At 39.2% G+C, this 17,842-nt stretch overlaps 1 protein-coding gene and 1 pseudogene across 1 annotated transcript in view; both read right to left on the reverse strand.

Annotated features, from left to right (window-relative positions):
- Positions 1 to 17,842, reverse strand: part of NRG2 (neuregulin 2) — a 311,783-nt gene that overhangs the window by 176,939 nt on the left and 117,002 nt on the right. The window lies entirely within an intron of this gene.
- LOC102817281 lies at positions 15,231 to 15,904 on the reverse strand (annotated as a pseudogene).

Consider the following 17,842-nt stretch of genomic DNA (forward strand, 5'->3'; position numbering starts at 1 on the left):
AGAGTGTCAGATAATGAGCCAGTCAAGTTGGAAGGCACTCAAAATATGATTGGACAAGAGCTGCCTCCTCAAAGTAGAGCTGACTGTGATGACGCAAATAGAGTAAAGCTTTCAGGACCTTCATTTGTTGATGGAACAACTCAAAATGAGGAGATACAACTGTAAACATCCATTAATAATCAGAACATTGAATGCACCAAGTATAAATCTAGGAAAATTGGAAGTTGTAAAAAATGAAATGGAACTCATAAGATCGATATGCTAGGCATTAGTGAGATGAAATGGACTGGTATTGCCATTTTGAATCTGACAGTCACATGATTTACTATGTTGGGAATGACAAATTGAAGAGGAATGGCATCACATTCATCATCAAAAAGAACATTTCAAGATCTATCATAAGTACACTATCTGTGATCAGATAATATCCATATGTCTCTAAGGAAGACAAGTTAATACCACTATTATTCAAATTTATGCACCAACTACTAAAGCTAGTGATGCTGAAATTGAAGAATTCTACTAACTTCTTCAATCTGAAATTGATCAAGCATGCAATCAAGATGTATTGATCATTACAGGCATTCAGAATACAAAGGTTGGAAGCAAAGAGGAAGGATCAGTAGTTGGAAAATATGACCTTGGTGATAGAAATGACGCTGGAGATCGCATGATCTAATTTTGCAAGATCCGTATCTTTTTCATTGCAAATATCTTTTTAAAAAAAAAAACAAAAAACAAAAACATAAAAGATGACTATACACATGGACTTTACCAGGTACAATACATAGAAATCAAATTGACTACATTGTGGAAAGAGATGGTGGAAAAGCTCCATATCATCAACCAAAACAATGTAAGGGTCAGACCATGAGACAGACTATCAAATGCTCATATGCAAGAGCCAAAACATGACCTTGAACATTTCACACCTGAATTTAGAGATCATCACAAGAACAGATTTGAAGCATTAGACACTAATGACTGAAGACCATAAGAGTTGTGGGATGACATCAAGAACATCATACAGGAAGAAAACAAAGGGTCATTAAGAAGGCAAGAAAGAAGGAAAAGACCAAAATAGATGTCAGAAGAGACTTTGAGAACTTGCTTTCCAGAGTAGAGATGTTAAACCAAATAGAAGAAATGCGCAAGTAAAAGAGCTGAATAGAAAATTTCAAAGGTTAGCTCCAGAAGACAAAGTCAAATATTATAACAAAATGTACAAAGACCCAGAGTTAGAAGACCAAAAGGGAAGAACATGCTCAGCATTTCTCAAGATGAGGGAACTGAAGGAAAAAAAAAAAAAATTCAAGCCTCGAATTGAAATATTGAAGGATTCTGTGGACAAAATATTGAATGATACAGAAAACATCAAAAGAAGATGGCAGGAATACACAGAATCAATGTACAAAAAGAAATGGTCGATGTTTAGCCATTTCAAGAGGTAGCATATGATCAAGAGTGAATAATACTAAAGGAATAAATTCAGGGTGTACTGCAGGCATTGGCAAAGAACAAGACACTGGAAATAGATGGAATACAAATCAAAATCTTTCAACAAACTGATGTGGCACTGGAGGCACTCACTCATCTATGCCAAGAAATTTGGAAGACATCCATACTTGTGCCCATTCCAAAGAGAGGTGACCGAACAGAATGCAGAAATCATTGGACACTATTATTAATATGGCATGCAAGTAAAAATTTTTTAAAGATAATTTAAAAATGGCTGCAACAGTACAATGACAGAGAACTGCCAGAAGTTCAAGCCAGATTCAGACAGGGATGTAGAAAATGAGGGATATCATTGCTGACATCAGAAGAATCTTAGCTGAAAGCAGAGAATACCAGAAAGATGTTTACCTGTGCTTTACTGACTATGCAAAGGCTTTTGATTGTGTGGATCATGACAGGCTATGGACAACATTATGGAAAATGAGTTTTCTGGAGCACTTAATTGTGCTCATGAAGAACCTGTATACAGACCAAGAGGCAGTAGTTCAAACAGAACAACATAACTCTGGTTAAAAATTAGGCAAGGTGTGTGACATGGTTGTATTCTTCCACTATACTTATTCAATCTATATGCTGAGCAAATAATTTGAGAAGTTGGATTATATGAAGACCATGGCATCAGGATTGGAGGAAGACTCATTAACTACCTACAATATGCAGATGCTACAACCTTGCTTGCTGAAAGCGAAGAGGACTTAAAATATTTACTGATGTAGATCAAAGACCACAGCCTTTAGTATGTGTTGTATTTCAAGGTAAAGAAAGCACAAATCCTCACCACTGGACCAGTATATAACATCCATATAAATGGGGGAAAGACTGACGTTTTCAAAGACTTCATTTTGCTAGTATCAACTATCAATATTCATGGAAGTAGCAATCAAGAAATCAAATGATGTATCAGGCAGACCTGCTGCACAAGATCTCTCGAAAGTGTTCAAGAAAAAAAAAAATCAGTTTGAGGATTAAGGTGCACTTGACTTTTAAAGTTGGATAACGAATAAGGAAGACAGTAGAGGAATTGATGCATTTTAGTTATGGAGTTGGAGGAGAATATTGAAGGTACCATGGACCGCCAATAGGAAAAACAAATCTATGTTGGAAGAAGTACAACCAGAATGTTCCTTGGAAGCCAGAATAGCCAGACTCATCTCTCATACTTTGGGCATATTGTCATATGGATAATATGGACATATGGAGGGACCAATCCCTGGAAAGGGACATCATGCTGGGCAAAGTGGGGAGTTAGCTAAAAAGAGGAAGACCCCCAACAAGATGGGTTGGCACAGTAGTAGCAGCAATGGGCTCAAGTGTAGCAATGATTGTGAGGTTGGTGCAGGACTGAGCAGTGTTTCGTTCTATTGCACACAAAATCATTACGAATTAGTACCGACTCAATGGCACCTAACAACAACAAAGAATTCTACACTCTTCAATTTACACCATGTCCCAGCAGTTTTGGCATCTTTGGGGGACTCAAATATTCTTTGAGTTTGGAGAACAGAAAGAAGTCAGAAGGAGTAATAGCAGGGCTGTAGGGTTGATGGGGTAAAGTTTCCCAATGAAATTCTTATAAGGCAGCCCTTGTTAACCTGGAAGAACAAGGGGCTTCATTGTTGTGATGAAAAAAGAAAAAAAATCATTGATGCAACTTTCCTGTCTTTTTTTCTTACCAATGTAGTTTATATTTTGTTAAAATTTCTTCCTAATAAGTCCTTGTGATAGTCCTGTGACCTTTGAGAAAATCTATGAAGTTTACCCTTTAAGGAATCCCAATAAACAACCTAACCCATTGAACTGACTTCTCTGCCTTGAATTTAATTGGCCCAGCTGGTGTGGTGCCATAGGATAAGTAACGGACTTGGTTTGAACTGCAAGGTTGGTAGTTCAAACTCACTAGCCACTCTTCAAAAACCCAAAATAGGGTCACTTTGAGTCAGACCCAACTCGATGACACGTAACAACAAGAAGAAGATCCCCTTAGAAGCTACTGTTTTGATTAAACCTTTAATGAAGACACACTAATGAGACTAACACAAGTGGTGCTGAGAAAATTTGTCTGCAGCCATTCACTGATTGCAGAGACATGTTTGAATATGTTTTCTTTAGAATAAACCCAAGCATGTATGAACTGGAACCCAACTTCATCAATACTTTTTTTTTTTTTTTTAACTTAACCTCATATGTAAGGCATTCCAGATATTTTGAAGAGGAAATAAATCTTAAGACTTGGTCCTGGCCTCAGGAAACTTATGCTATACTAACTTACCTGACTAAGGCCTCGTGTATTTTATTTGTAATTTTCTTTCATTTTTAGGGCTATACTTTTTACCAAAGGTAGCCTGGATGGCACAAATAGTTAATCACTCAACTAGCAGCCTAAAGGTTAGTGATTACAACCCACCCAGCAGTGCCTCAGAAGACAGGTCTGGCAATCTGCTTCTGAAAGATCTTGAAAACCCTGTGGAACGTTTCTACTCTGTACACACGTGGGATTCCCATGCACCAGACTCAACTCAATAACAACTAACAATGATAAAAACAGCTCTTTAACAAAGATTTTCACATATGCCACCTTTAATCTTTAAGGAGCTCTGTAGCATAGTGATTGCGAATTGGGCTGCCAACCTCAAGGTCAGCAGTTCGAAGCTATAGCTGTTCCATGGGAGAAAGATGAGGCTCTCTGCTCCTGTAAAGATTTACAGCCTTGGAAACCCTGTAGCAGGGTCGCTATGAGTTGGAACCAAGTCCACGGCACATAACCACTACCACCACCAACACCACCCTTAATCTTTAGAAAACTCAGGAGAGGTGTGCATTATATTTATCACCTTACATGAAAAAATTCAAGCTCCAAGAAGTTAAGTCACTTATTTAAAGTGCTGGAACCTAAATACCAACTCAGGGCTTTCGTTCATTTAATAAACTTTCCTCTAGTGACTGATATATGCCAGGTACTTTGGCAATACAAGGAGCTCTGGTGGTACAGTGGGGTAAGCATTGGGTTACTAACCAAAAGGATGGCAAGTTCAAGTCCACCAGTTGCTCTATGAGGAAAAGATGCGGCAGTCTGCTTCTGTAAAGATTACAGCCTCAGAAATCCTCTGAAGCAGTTCTACTCTGTCTGTAGGGTCACTACGAGTTGGCATCAACTCAGTGACAGTGAGTTTGGTTTAGGGTTTCTGGTGGCAACAAAAATGAATGAAAAATGACCTTTTACCTGATGAGGGACAATCAAGGAAACCAGTGATTTCACACACAGGATATGAGGCAAAGCTAAGGTAGGGTGCTATACAAAATTCTCTCTACAACATGAGAAAGAAAAAAACTACAATTTTAATACTACTAATGGCTAACATTTCTTGAGTGCTTACGATATGTGAGGTACTTGTTAAGTGCTTTATATAAATGTGATGGTTAATTTTATGTGTCAACTTGGTTAGAATATGACGCGCAGACTGGTTGTTGTTCCATAATGTAATGCCATCACCTTCCAAGATATAATCTGATGTGATCAACCAATCAGTTGAAAGGTGAGTTTCCTTAAGGGTGTGGCCTGCCTCCAGAATATTGGCTATTCTGGTAGAGTTCTCTCTTTCTTGACCTCTTTTCATTGTCTGACCCAAAAAACTTGGGATATAAACCTGTAGATGTCTCCAGTCTGCCACCTGATCTGCAGGTTTTGAATTTGCCAGGTCCCCACCCCTATAATCCTATGAGCCAGCAGAGGTCTCCAGCCTGATGCCTTACCTACAGATTTGGGACTGGTCAGTCCCCTGCATGAGTCATTTCTTTGAAGTAGGTCTCTATTTATATATCTCACTGGTTTTGCTCCTTTACATAATCCAAACTAAGACATATAACTAATTTAAGTCCCTATGAACTAGGGTACAATATAGAAGGGTTTTATGGGCAAAATATTGAAAGATGAAGGAAGCACCAAAAGAAGATGGAAAGAATACATAAAATTACCGTACCAAAAGGAAATAGTTGTTGTTCAACCAATTCAAGAGGTAGCATATAATCAAGAGCCAATGATACTGAAGGAAGAAATCCAAGGTGAACCGAAGGCATTGTTAAAGAACAAGGTGAAAGGAATTGATGGAATACAAATCAAAATCTTTCAACAAACTGATGCAGCACTAGAGGTATTCACTCATTTATGCTAAGAAATTTGGAAGACAGCTATCTGGCCAATTGATTGGAAGACATCCATATTTGTGCCCATTCCAAAGAGAGGTGACCCAATAGAATACCGAAATCATTGTATCATTAATATTGCATGCAAGTAAAATTTTGCTAAAGATAAATAAAAAATGGCTGCAACAGTACATTGACAGCGAACTACCAGAGGTTCAAGCCAGATTCAGACAGGGATGTGGAACAAGGCATATATCATTGCTGATGTCAGACAGAACTTGGCTGAAAGTAGAGAACACCAGAAAGATATATTTACCTGTGCTTTACTAACTACATAGAGGCTTTTGATTGTGTGGATCATGACAAGCTACGGACAACGTTTCAGAACATTTAATTGTGCTCATGAGAAACCTGTACATAGAACACGAGGCAGTTGTTTGAACAAAACAAGGTAACATCGAATGGTTTAAAATTAGGAAATGTGTGTGCCAGAATTGGATTCTTTCACTATACTTATTCAATCTGTATGCTGAGCAAATAATTCGAGTAGCTGGATTGTATGAAGAAAATTAGGATTGGAGGAAAACTCATTAGCAACCTGTGATATGCAGATGATACAACATTTCTTGCTGAAAATGAAGAGGACTTAAAATACTTACTGATGAAGATTAACGAGCACAGCCTATGGTGTGGGTTGTACCTCAATGTATAGAAAACAAAAATCCTCACCACTGGACCATTAAATAACATCCATATGAATGGAGAAAAGATTGAAGTTGTCAAAGACAACTCATGTAAACAGCAGTCAAGAAATCAAATGACGAATTGTATTAGGAAAGTCTGATTAACAAGACCGCTATAAAGTGTTCAAGAGCAAAGATGTCATTCTGAGGATTAAGGTGTGCCTGATCCAAGCCATGGTATTTCCAATAACCTCAAAGGCATGTGAAAATTGAAAAATGGATAAAGCAGACCATAGGAGAATTGATACATTTGAGTTACGGTGTTGGAGGAGAATATTGAAAGTACCATGGACTTCCAAAAGAACAAACAAATCTGTGTTGAAAGAGATACAGCCAGAATGCTCCTCGTAAGCCAGCTTGGCTAGGCATCGTTTCTTATACTTCAGACATGTTATTAGGAGGGACCAGTCTCTGGAGAAGGTCATCATGCTTGGTAAAGTGGAGAGTCAGCAAAAAAGAGCAAGAGTCCAAACAAGGTGGATTGGCACAGTGGTAGCAGCAATGGCTTCAAATATAGCAATGACTGTGAGGGCAGGGCAGGACTGGGCAGTGTTTCATTCTGTTGTGCATAAGGTTGCTATGAGTCATCACTGAATTTGACAGCACCTACCAACAACAGTAAATGAACTAGGGGGTGTTACAACAACCCCTGTTTGAAAATAAGAAAACTGAAGCATAGAGAGGTTAAATAACTGGCATGACCAAGATTCAAGTCCAGAGAGCCTGGTTCCAGAGCCTGTACTTTTGACCACTACTACTATACTGAAAAGGAGCTCTGGTGGCATGTTGTTGTTGTTATATGCCATGGAGTCGGTTCTGACTCATAGTGACCCTGTATAGGGTTTCCGAGGCTGTAAATCTTTACGGGAGCAGAAAGCCTCATCTTTCTCTCACGGAGCAACTGGTAGTTTCAAACTGTTGACCTTGCGGTTCGCAGCCCGATTCGTAACCACTACGCTACCAGAACTCCTGTGGTTACAAATCGGACTGCTAATCTCAAGGTTGGCAGTTCAAAATTACCAGCTGTTTCACGGAAGAAAGATGAGGCTTTCTGCTCCTGTAAAGATCTGCAGTGTCGGAAACCCTGTGCAGGGTCACTATGAGTCAGAACCGATTCCATGGTACTTAACAACTATACTGCAAGTTCAGGGTATTGGCACATGCTGTAAACCAGGAGTGGGGAATCTTTTTTCTGTCAAGGGCCATTTGGATATTTATAACATAGCTTATTATAAATTTTGGAGTCCTGGTGTGGCGCTGCAGGATAATGCGCTGGACTAAAAGGTCAGTTTGAGTCACAAAGTTGGTGGTTCCAAACTCACCAGCTGCTCCTTGGAAACCCTATACAGACTCTCTGTGAGTCAGAATTGACTCGACAGCACTTAACAACAATATAAATTTAGCTTGCTATATAAACAGCTCCTAGATTTACTGAATTTCGAGTTCTACCTGAGGTTGTCTTGGCAGAACCAGACCAAATGACTTTGCAGGTTTATTAGGCCCATGGGCTGGACATTTCCCACCCCAGTTGTAAACTCTAAAAGGACTTAGAGGGGGGTTTTGCTGGCTGATCTAGGGTAGAAAGAGGGGAAATAGCTGGAGAGAAGTGTCAGAGGCCATGCCATATTCTTCTGGCCCACTGAGTAGACTCTGGGAAAGGACCCTCATAATAAAACCCTCCAAGATTAGGACCAATATGTCTGACTTTTAAAAATAATCTGTTATGATTCTGATGTCCATAAAGTTTCCTACAACTTTTCTGGAACATTTTCTAGATTTGGCCTATGGAAGTTAAGGATCTCTTTTAATATCTGCGGTGCTCTCATCTGTGGACTGCATTTTTTTAGTATAGCTTAAAAGGACAGACATTAGACTAATAGGTGGAAATTAAGGGGAAGCACATTCTGCTTCTATGGAAGGAACACTTTTCTGCTAATTAGGTATGACCCTACTGGCAGCATTCAAAGGGAGTGCGCAATAAGGCAAAGGCACATTTGGGCATGTTAGAAGCACTATTGAAAGAGAAACTAGAGGGCTAATTTCTGTACAGGGACCTTAGTGTTCCTGCCAACAGTGAGATTCCACAACTGCTTATTTCTCTCTTTTCCTGCCTTTCTTTCCATGCATTTATGGAATCAGTCCTATGCTAGGCACTGGAGATTTCAGAGGTGAATAACTCTTCTCATTATCAAAGATTTTAGATTCCAGTGGGTTAGTGAATCACTACCCTTCCTCCCCCAAAATACATGCTGATATTTGGTTTATACTACATATTCCTTTAAAGCTGGAAGGATAAATAAATATGTTCTTCCTATTCTTATTGGAACAATTTTGTATGTCCAGTTGATTTATGATTTTAAATACCATTAAATACTTGGTATGTTATCATGATCTAAGAATAATATATAAACAGTAAAAATAATGACAACCAACATGATTTCACTCTGTGTCAGACATTGTGCCCCTCACTCTCCAAGCATTATTTTTACTTAACTGTGTTGGCAAAAGTTCAAAGAAAAAGTTAGTAACATTTTGAGTCTTTAAAAAGCCCTACAAAAGGGCATCTGAATGTTCCCCACACTCTCTAATGTATGCCACAGATAATGATTTTATATTGCAAGAAGGCTAGGCTAACTGCTATAAAATAGAACATCTGGGAACAAGAAGGTCCAAAACACTGAAGTAAAATACCAACCAGGCTATGGAGAGTCCTTTTTTGGAAGACTCAAAAGATAACATGGATATCTATTCTGTTCTAGTGATAAAGGGAAGTAGCAGAGGAAATGACCTGGTATTGAATCATGTCTGGGAACATGGCTAGACTTCCATGTAATAAGGAGGCTACCTTTGTAGGACCACCAGGACTAGAGCAATGTCCTCACTTGCACTGGAGAAACATACAAAGTGAGACATCTGAAGATGCCAGCAAGGTTTATTTGGGACTAACGCGGGAGGAGGCTGATCAGAGGGTTCTAATTCAACTCCCCATGCCAACTCTCTGTGTCTATGTATAATAGCTCTCCATTTCTCTACACCCCCATCCAGGTTCTCTTCAACCTGCCAGTCCATGTGTGAGGGCTACCCATCTCCCTAGTCCTCCAGATCTTTCCCTAACAATTCCAGCCCCTTCCCCCGGCTGGACTGATCACCTTCTCTACAATCCCTCCAGTGGACACTTCTCTAGTCTTGTTCTCAAGTCTGCAACCTGTGCATGAAAAACCAGAGACCAGAGAGCAAGGAAGAGGAAGTGGTTGTAGTAGGGGAGACTATGAGATTTGAAAGGGTGTTCGTTATTGGGAAATAATCCCAAATAAGAGAGAATAAGCAGTGCCAATCTCTACATTCAGTGGAAGTAAAATATGTAAAACCTGATGTGAATCTTAGCACTGTCTACAAAACCTTTTCATACATGTACTTGCTTCAGCCTCAATGAGGCCACAGTCTCCAGACCAAGCTCCTTCCTCCCTATTCCCCACCCTCACCCCAAGTTGCAATCACTGGAAGGAGAGAACACAGCTGCAACACAATCACCCTTTTTTTTTTTTTTTCCAACTTTTTATTGTGAATTGGGTGAAGGTTTATAGAGTAGATCATCAGTTTTACATTCAGCAAATCATATACTTTGCTTCATTACAATGATTGCAATCCCCTCCATGCATCAGTTAATAGTATTATCCTCTATTCACTTTAACTCTTCATCTTTCCTCTGCCAACCTCCTCTGTTATATATTGCCTGCCTTGTCACCCATGGCAACATGGTCTGCCCTCCAGCCTGTGAATAATCTTCCCTACCTCCCCCTCCACCACCATCACAAATTGTTTCTTTTATTAAGAAAATCTTTTCTTAACTTTTTACAACAATGGTATCAACAATATTTATCCTTTTATGATTGACTAATGTCTTGCAGATTCATTCATGTTGTGAAGTGTTTCACAGATTCATTTTATTTTTCAATGTTGCATAACATTCCATTGTGTGTTAATATACCAAAGTTTAACCATTCTTCTGTTGATGGACATTTAGGCTGTCGCCATCTTTTTGATGTGTCTCTCGTAGACTGTATATTGAAGGATCCTGTTTTCTTTTCCTTTTTACTCTGTCTCTTGACTGGGGCACTTAAACCATTTACATTCAGTGTAATTATTAACAGGTATAAGGAGCTCTGGTAATGTAGTGGTTACGAGCTGGGTTGCTAACGTCACGATGAGCAGTTAGAAACTACCATGGAAGAAAGATGAGGCTTTCTACTCTTGTAAAGATTTACAGTCTCAGAAACCCTGTGCAGGGTCGCTATGAGTCAGAACTGACTCCATGGCACACCACCACCACCACCATTGACAGGTATGAATTGGTTTCTGACATTTGGTTGTGTGTGTTTTTCTGTGGTGGGGCTGCTGGTTTCTTTGTTACACATGATTTTCTGTGCTGAGTTCATTTTGTGGGTTTTCTTTTCATTTTAGTTATGTTAATGCTTACTAAATCTTTCTGATTTTCCTCTTTTTAAATTTTGATGTACAGGTATATTCGTTTTCATGGTAAATTACTGGTTATCCTGTAATTTATTTTAAAATATCCCCATTGAAAACAGCATGCTTTTTATCTTGAAGTCGATTTGACTTCCTTGCCGTTTGGAAGTTCTGTATCTACATTGTTAACTCTTTTGCTTTGTAGTTGACTTCATTATAAATTGATATATCTTGTTTCTTATATTCAGTCTTACAAGTTTATTTTGCTTTAAATATGTTTATATCTGGATTGAATTCTGGGTAGAGGTATCATGTATGGTAATCTCAGGTTGTTGTCTGCTGTTGCTGGTTCTCAGTCCACAGAACACCCTTTAGAATTTTTTGTAAAGTTGGTCTGGTCATTACGAATTCCTTTAATTTCTGTTAATCAGGAAATGTCCTTCAAATGTGAGGGACAGCTTCACTAGGTATATGATTCTTGCTTGGAAAATTTTTTTCTTTCAGGGTTTTGTATATGACATCCTATTACCTTCTTGCTTGTATCGGTTAAATACAAATACAACAACCTCATAGCGTCAAAGCTGTTTGCAGGATGATCGCAAAATGTCTGGCTGGACATTCACCTGTCGCTGCTCGACTGCTCCTCTCAGCAAGCACTCAATCCACTTCTTTAACCTTTCCTCAAAGTTCAGGCTTCTGGAATCTTCATCTGTGTCTGTTTTATTTGGTCTCTGTATCTTTGTTATAGAGGGTGGGTCCATGTAGTGCATCTGCCTAGTCCACCATCTTGCCAGAAGTCTCTCATCATCCATTCTTTTTGCTTTACCTCAGTTTCTCTAACATGAGAAGAAAAGAAGTTGATCCAGCCCGGCCTCCAGATCATAGTAAGAGAAACAAAGGACCATCTCAGATGCCTTCAGCCTTACTCAAGGCCAAGGTGATGGCATGTATAGGCCCTTGAGGTTCCTCTGAAAGTTCCCAGTATTGAAATCAAAATTTATCTAAACACCTCACTACCTCCATGATTTAATGTATTTCCACCACATTTTCCTGACTTAAAACCATGCAATATGTCCTTGTTCTGTTTGAACAACTGCCTTTTGGTCTATGTACAGGTTCTGCATAAACACAATTAGACTAAACACTGAGGCCACAGTCTCCAGACTCAGTTTTTTTTTTTAATTTCCAAAAGGAAATAAAATGGCTAAAATTAGGTCAAAAATGCCTTCGCACAAAAACTGGACGACAGAACATTTATCTTCCAGTCACAAAATCAATATACGAAAATCAGAGCTTCCATGTACAAAAGAGATATTTTGTTGTTAAGTGACGTGCAGTCTGTTCCAACTCATAGCAACCCTGTTTAGGGTTTCTGAGGCTATAAGTCTTTTGCTGGAGCAAAAAGCCTCATCTTTCTCCCATGGGATGGCTGGTGGGTTCAAACTTGACCTTGATGTTTGCCATCCAGTGTTTATCCTATGAAGCCACACACTCCCACACATAAGCAATATACAATAAGAAAATGTAATGAAAAAAATCATCCCATGAAATGATTCCAATAAAAATATTAAATGATAGGAATAAAGTTCGTTAGAAATGTGCAGGACAGTGCTCTACCTCTAACTAAGGTGTCCTGCATGTGGCACTGTGAAATAAGAACTGAACTGCTAACCACAAGGTAGGCAGTTCAAACCCACCAAGTACTCCTTGGAAACCCTATACAGGAACCAACTCCACTGCATTTAACAATAACAGCAAACCTTTACTAAAGGAAATAAACAAAGACATGAAAAGGAGTCCTTGGATGGTGCAAATGTTGTTATAATACTAACTGAAAGGTAGGTGGTTCAAATCTACCCTGAGGCACCTTGGAAGACAGGCCTGACAATTTGCTTCTGAAAGGTCACAACTTGAAATCCCCAAGGAACAGTTCTACTCTACACACATAGGGTTGTCATGCCTCAGAAGTGAATCAAAGACATTTAACAACCACAAGACAACAGTGAATATGCAGACATTGAAAACACAATAAAAAGACATGAACAAATAGAAAATAGTACTTTATAATGTAAATTCTCCTCCTAGTTAAGTTCTAATTTTAATATAATTCTAGTAATTAAAAAAATGCAAGGGCTGTGCTGATTCTCAAATTCATCTGGAAGATACAATGTATGGGAAGAATCAAGAAAAATATTGATAAAGAAAAACCAAAAGTAGTATCTTGTATTGTCAGATATTAAAATGTATTATCAAGCTATAATAATTTAAAAGTGTGGCTCAGGCACCAGAATATATTGATCAGTAAAATATATTATAAAGCTAAGAAGCAATTTCAATTGTTCAACAAATTTATTCAGAACGCGCTGGGTACCAAAGTTTATATAAAATTATGTAGGCTATTTGTTGTTGTTGTTGTCAAGTGCCATTGAGACTGTTCTGACTCATAACGGCCCTGTATAGGGTTTCAGAGGAGCAGCTGGAGGGTTTGAACTGCCAGTCTTGTGGTTTGCAGTCCTGTGCTGATTTTATAGTAAAAGACAAAGGATGATTGTCCAATAATATTGATATAATATGTTAACTGATTTTTTAAATGATCATGCTCACAATACACAACAATAAATTATGAATGGTTAAATATTAGCTAAAATACTAGAACATTCTGGTGAAGGCTTATGTAATATAGAAGTAGAGAAGTCCTAACACTTTGAAGGACTGAGTCGCTGGGCTTGAGACCTGAGGACCATAATCTCAGGGGGATATCTAGCTCAATTATTATCACACAGTTCATACATAAAATGATCTATATCTTACTTTGGTGAGTAGCAACTGGGATCTTAAAAACTTGTGAGTAGCCATCTAAGATGCAAACATTGGCTTCTCCTTATCAGAAGCAAAAGGAGTGAAGAAAATCAACAACTCAGTAAATAACTCTGATCAAGATAAAAATACAAGGTCCTGGACAGAGGGAAAGAAACATGTAGAACAATATTCAAAATCATAAGAAAAGACCAGATTTACTGGTCTGAAAGAAACTGACAGAACCCCAGAGACTGTGACCCTTACGCACTCTTCAAATCAGGGAACTGAACCCACTCCCTGAGGCTACCTTTCAGACAAACAACAGTGAACAATAACACCACCCTTGAGGAATGTGCTCCTCAGAACAATCAACCATATTAGACCAAAAGTGCTGCATTTTCCCTAAAACAAAGGTCAGAAGGCAGGAAAAGCCAGGAAAAATGGGAAAATGGAAATGGGGAACTCAGGGAAGAAGTGGGTTGAGGGGATTGCAACAAATGTCATGAAACAAAATGTATATAAATTATTGAATGGGAAACTAATTTGCTCTGTAACTTTCAGCCAAATCACAATAAAATGTTTAAAGAGACAATCAAAAACTAAAAAAACAAAAAACAAAAAAACAACCCAAATCTCTTTGAAGCACTCTGACACACATGGGGGTACCATGAGTTGGGTCAGCTCATAGGAATCCCTGGGTGGAGCAAATGTTTAAAATGTTGGACTTCTAACTTAAAGGTTAGAAGCTTGAGTCTACTCAGGGGTGTTTTGGAAGAAGACCTAGCAATTTTCTTGCCAAAAAGTCAGCCATTGAAAGCCGTATGAAGTGCAGTTCTACTCTGATACAGACGGGGTTGCTGTGAGTTGGGGTTGACTCCATTGCAATTGATTAGGACAAACCTAATAAGGTCATTCTTAGAACAATTTGAAAGAACAAAATGGTAAATTAAATATGGAAAGCAGGTAGACAGAATTCAGTGACCATGAAATATTTGCCCACCCTTTCTTGGTTGAGAGTTACAGCTCTGGCAGTGAGGAGAGAAAAGAAAATTCAAAGGTGTTTGAGTCACTCAAAGGCCACTGGATTGGTTGAAACTGTAGGCATCCCTGAAACCATTGCCCTGGGATATTTTTTAAACCTTAAAACAAAACTATCCCTTAAGGTTACCCTTCAGCTAAATAACAGATTGGCTCATAAAAGAAAAATTATCACCTGTGTGGGAGCAGGGGTGGAGGAGAAGTAGAAAAGTTTTCCTAAGGATATATAGATTAAAAGGCAGACCAGAAAGAAACATCTCATGTTTTATTACACTGGAACCTAAATCTTTTGTGTCAAGAATGTCCTACAATTAAAGGCAAATAAAACTATATGCACTATTTCTTAAAGGTTTGTATGTCAGTCCCTTGATATATAAAGAACCATGCAAAAAATATGAGAAAGAAATAGAAAAAAATGGGCAAAGACATTTAAGAAATACAAAATACTAACGAACATAAAAATGTCCAGCTTAAGTACTAATGAAAATAACATATTTTGGGGGCTAGGGAGAGACTTCACTGCTTTTATTGAAGGTCCCTGGTGACACAGGTTTGCTTTTTCCTCTCCACAACCTGCTCTGCGGCCTTCTTGGCCCTCTTTGCTCGGATGCCAGAGGCAGGCGTGTGCGCTGGCCATGCGGAGACTGACAAATGTCTTAAAAATCCTTCTCTTCCTGGGTGATGACCCTGCTTTCTCCTTCTTGTAGACCTTCTGGAAGAATATTACTGGTCCTGTCACCTGAGTGGCCATTTGAGTTCTTCAGCAGAACCATCTCCCTTCTTGTGGGCAGAGGGCTTCCGGGGGAATAGGATGAGGTTGGAATAGTAGTCCTTCAGCCACTGAACGTTAGCCTGCAGGGACTCAGTGGATTTGTTTCTCCTCCTGGGGTCCACAGAGGTCCCGATGGTCCACAGAGGTCCTGATGGTCTGTGCCACCTTCTCCTGGATGCTGGCCACCTTCATCGCTTCCAAGCTGAAGCCCCTAACGTCTCGGACTTTGGTGTAGTACGGCTCCGTGGGGCACTGCCAATGGGCTGGATGGGTCTGCATGTAGGGTTCGGGGCGAGGCGGCAGGCTTTGGCTTATCCAGCCCGCGTGTGCTGAGCTTCGGCACCCACTGGTTGAACCACGTGGCCACGCGCCACTGCCAGTCCTTAACCGAGCGAGGCTTCAGGACCTTGCCATTCTGACTGTGCATCCTGGCTGGCTACAGCCCTCTTTGGAGCAGAACCGCTGAGCCGAAAGCTAAAATTACATTTTTGCCTATCAGATTTGTAAAGGTGAACAACATTGGTGAAACTGGGTAGAAAAGGGCACTTACTGTTGTTTTTGGAGTCCTGGTGTGGTGCTGTGGGTTCTTGTGCTGAACTGCAAAGTCGGTTTGAACCACAAGTTGGTAGTTCAAGCTCACCAGCTACTCCTTGGAAACCGTATCCAGTGTCGCTATGAGTTAGAACTGACTCATAAGTGCCATCAAGTTGGTTCTGACTAATAGTGACCCTGGATAGGGTTTTCAAGTACCACTCCAGGGCTGCTGCTGTTGTTACATGCCATGAGTCAGTTCTGACTACTGAGGAGCAGCTGATGAGCTTGAACCACCGACTGTGAGGTTCAAAGCAGTCTTGTGGTTCAGCTCATTAACCCACAGTGCCACACCAGGACTCAGATGAAATGTAAATTGATAGAATCCTTCTGTACTGTAATGTAGCTTAGCACTATGTATCAACAGCCTTAAAATGTGTGTATCTTTAGTCCTGGTAGTTCCACCTGGGAATTCATCATAAGGAAATAAGAATATGCAAAGCAAACACATAAACAGAAAAACTAGATATAAAATGGCCATAACAAAAAACAGGTAAGAGCCTAAATTTCTAATAATAAACAATTGGTAAAATCATGTCTATTGTATTTATTTAAGGTCCCTGGGTTTGTACTGGACTACTAACTGAAACTTTGGTTGCTCCATGAAAGAGAAGCCTAATTATATACTTTGGTAACTATTACAACTAAGAAAACCCTCTGCAACTCACATGAGGTCTCCATGACTCAGAATTGACTCAATGACAATCGATTTGGTTTATATTCATACAATGAAATGTACTTAAATTAAAAACATTTAAAATGACGCATAAAAATACAGCTGTCAGGAACCATGCAAGCGAGAAGGCAATGGGGAGACATATATAAAACCCTGCAAGAAAAAAATTGCCAACCAAGAATCCTTTATCCAGAAAAGCTATCAATCAAATATGAGGGTGTAATCAAAACATTCCATGATAAACAGAAGCTATAGGACTTCACCAAAGCCAACCCTGCACTACAAAACATCCTAAAGGGAGTTCTGTGAACCGAGAACCAAAAAGAACGGACAACAACCAGAGATTGACGTACGTGGCAGCACCTCCCTGAACTAAGGCAACAGAAAGAAGAAATGTTAACAAAACAAAACTATAAGAACAAACTTAAGAGACTCTGGGAGGGCAGTCTATGACCAAAACAAGTACAATGCAAAAGAAGGTGAACACGTAGGAAAAGAGATCCAGACAATGAGAAGGTCAGGTAGATTACAGGTTAAAATAGACTGCACTAAATGGACAGAGAAGTCAATGGACCAGAAGGCAACCTCAAAGATAATTAACACTTCACAGCATACCAAGAGAATGAGAACCCAAGAAGAATATGAAAACATTAAAACTAGGAGGAAACGCACAAGAAAGAGCACACAAATCATGAATTCAACAGAAAAAGACAAACAGAACAAAGAAGCAGCAACACCACAAAAAATCAAATATAATGACAGCAAATAATCAACACCTATCGATAATTACACTGAATGTAAATGGATTGAATGCACCTGTTAAGAGACGGAGGGTGGCAGAATGGATAAGAAAACAAGATCCTTCAATATCCTGTCTGCAAGAGATGCATCTCACACACAGAGGCAGAAACAGATTAAAAGTGAAAGGATGGGAAAAAATGTACCAAGCTAATTGCAATAAAAAGCGAATAGGAGTGGCAGTGCTAATCTCAGATAATATAAACTTTAAGGCAAAAGCCAGCATAATAGATAAAGATGGACATTATCTCATGATTAAAGGGACAATTGAACAAAATGAAATAACCATATTAAATATCT

The sequence above is a fragment of the Chrysochloris asiatica genome, unplaced genomic scaffold, assembly GCF_000296735.1.
Source record: "Chrysochloris asiatica unplaced genomic scaffold, ChrAsi1.0 scaffold00087, whole genome shotgun sequence".
Lineage (NCBI taxonomy): Eukaryota > Metazoa > Chordata > Mammalia > Afrosoricida > Chrysochloridae > Chrysochloris > Chrysochloris asiatica.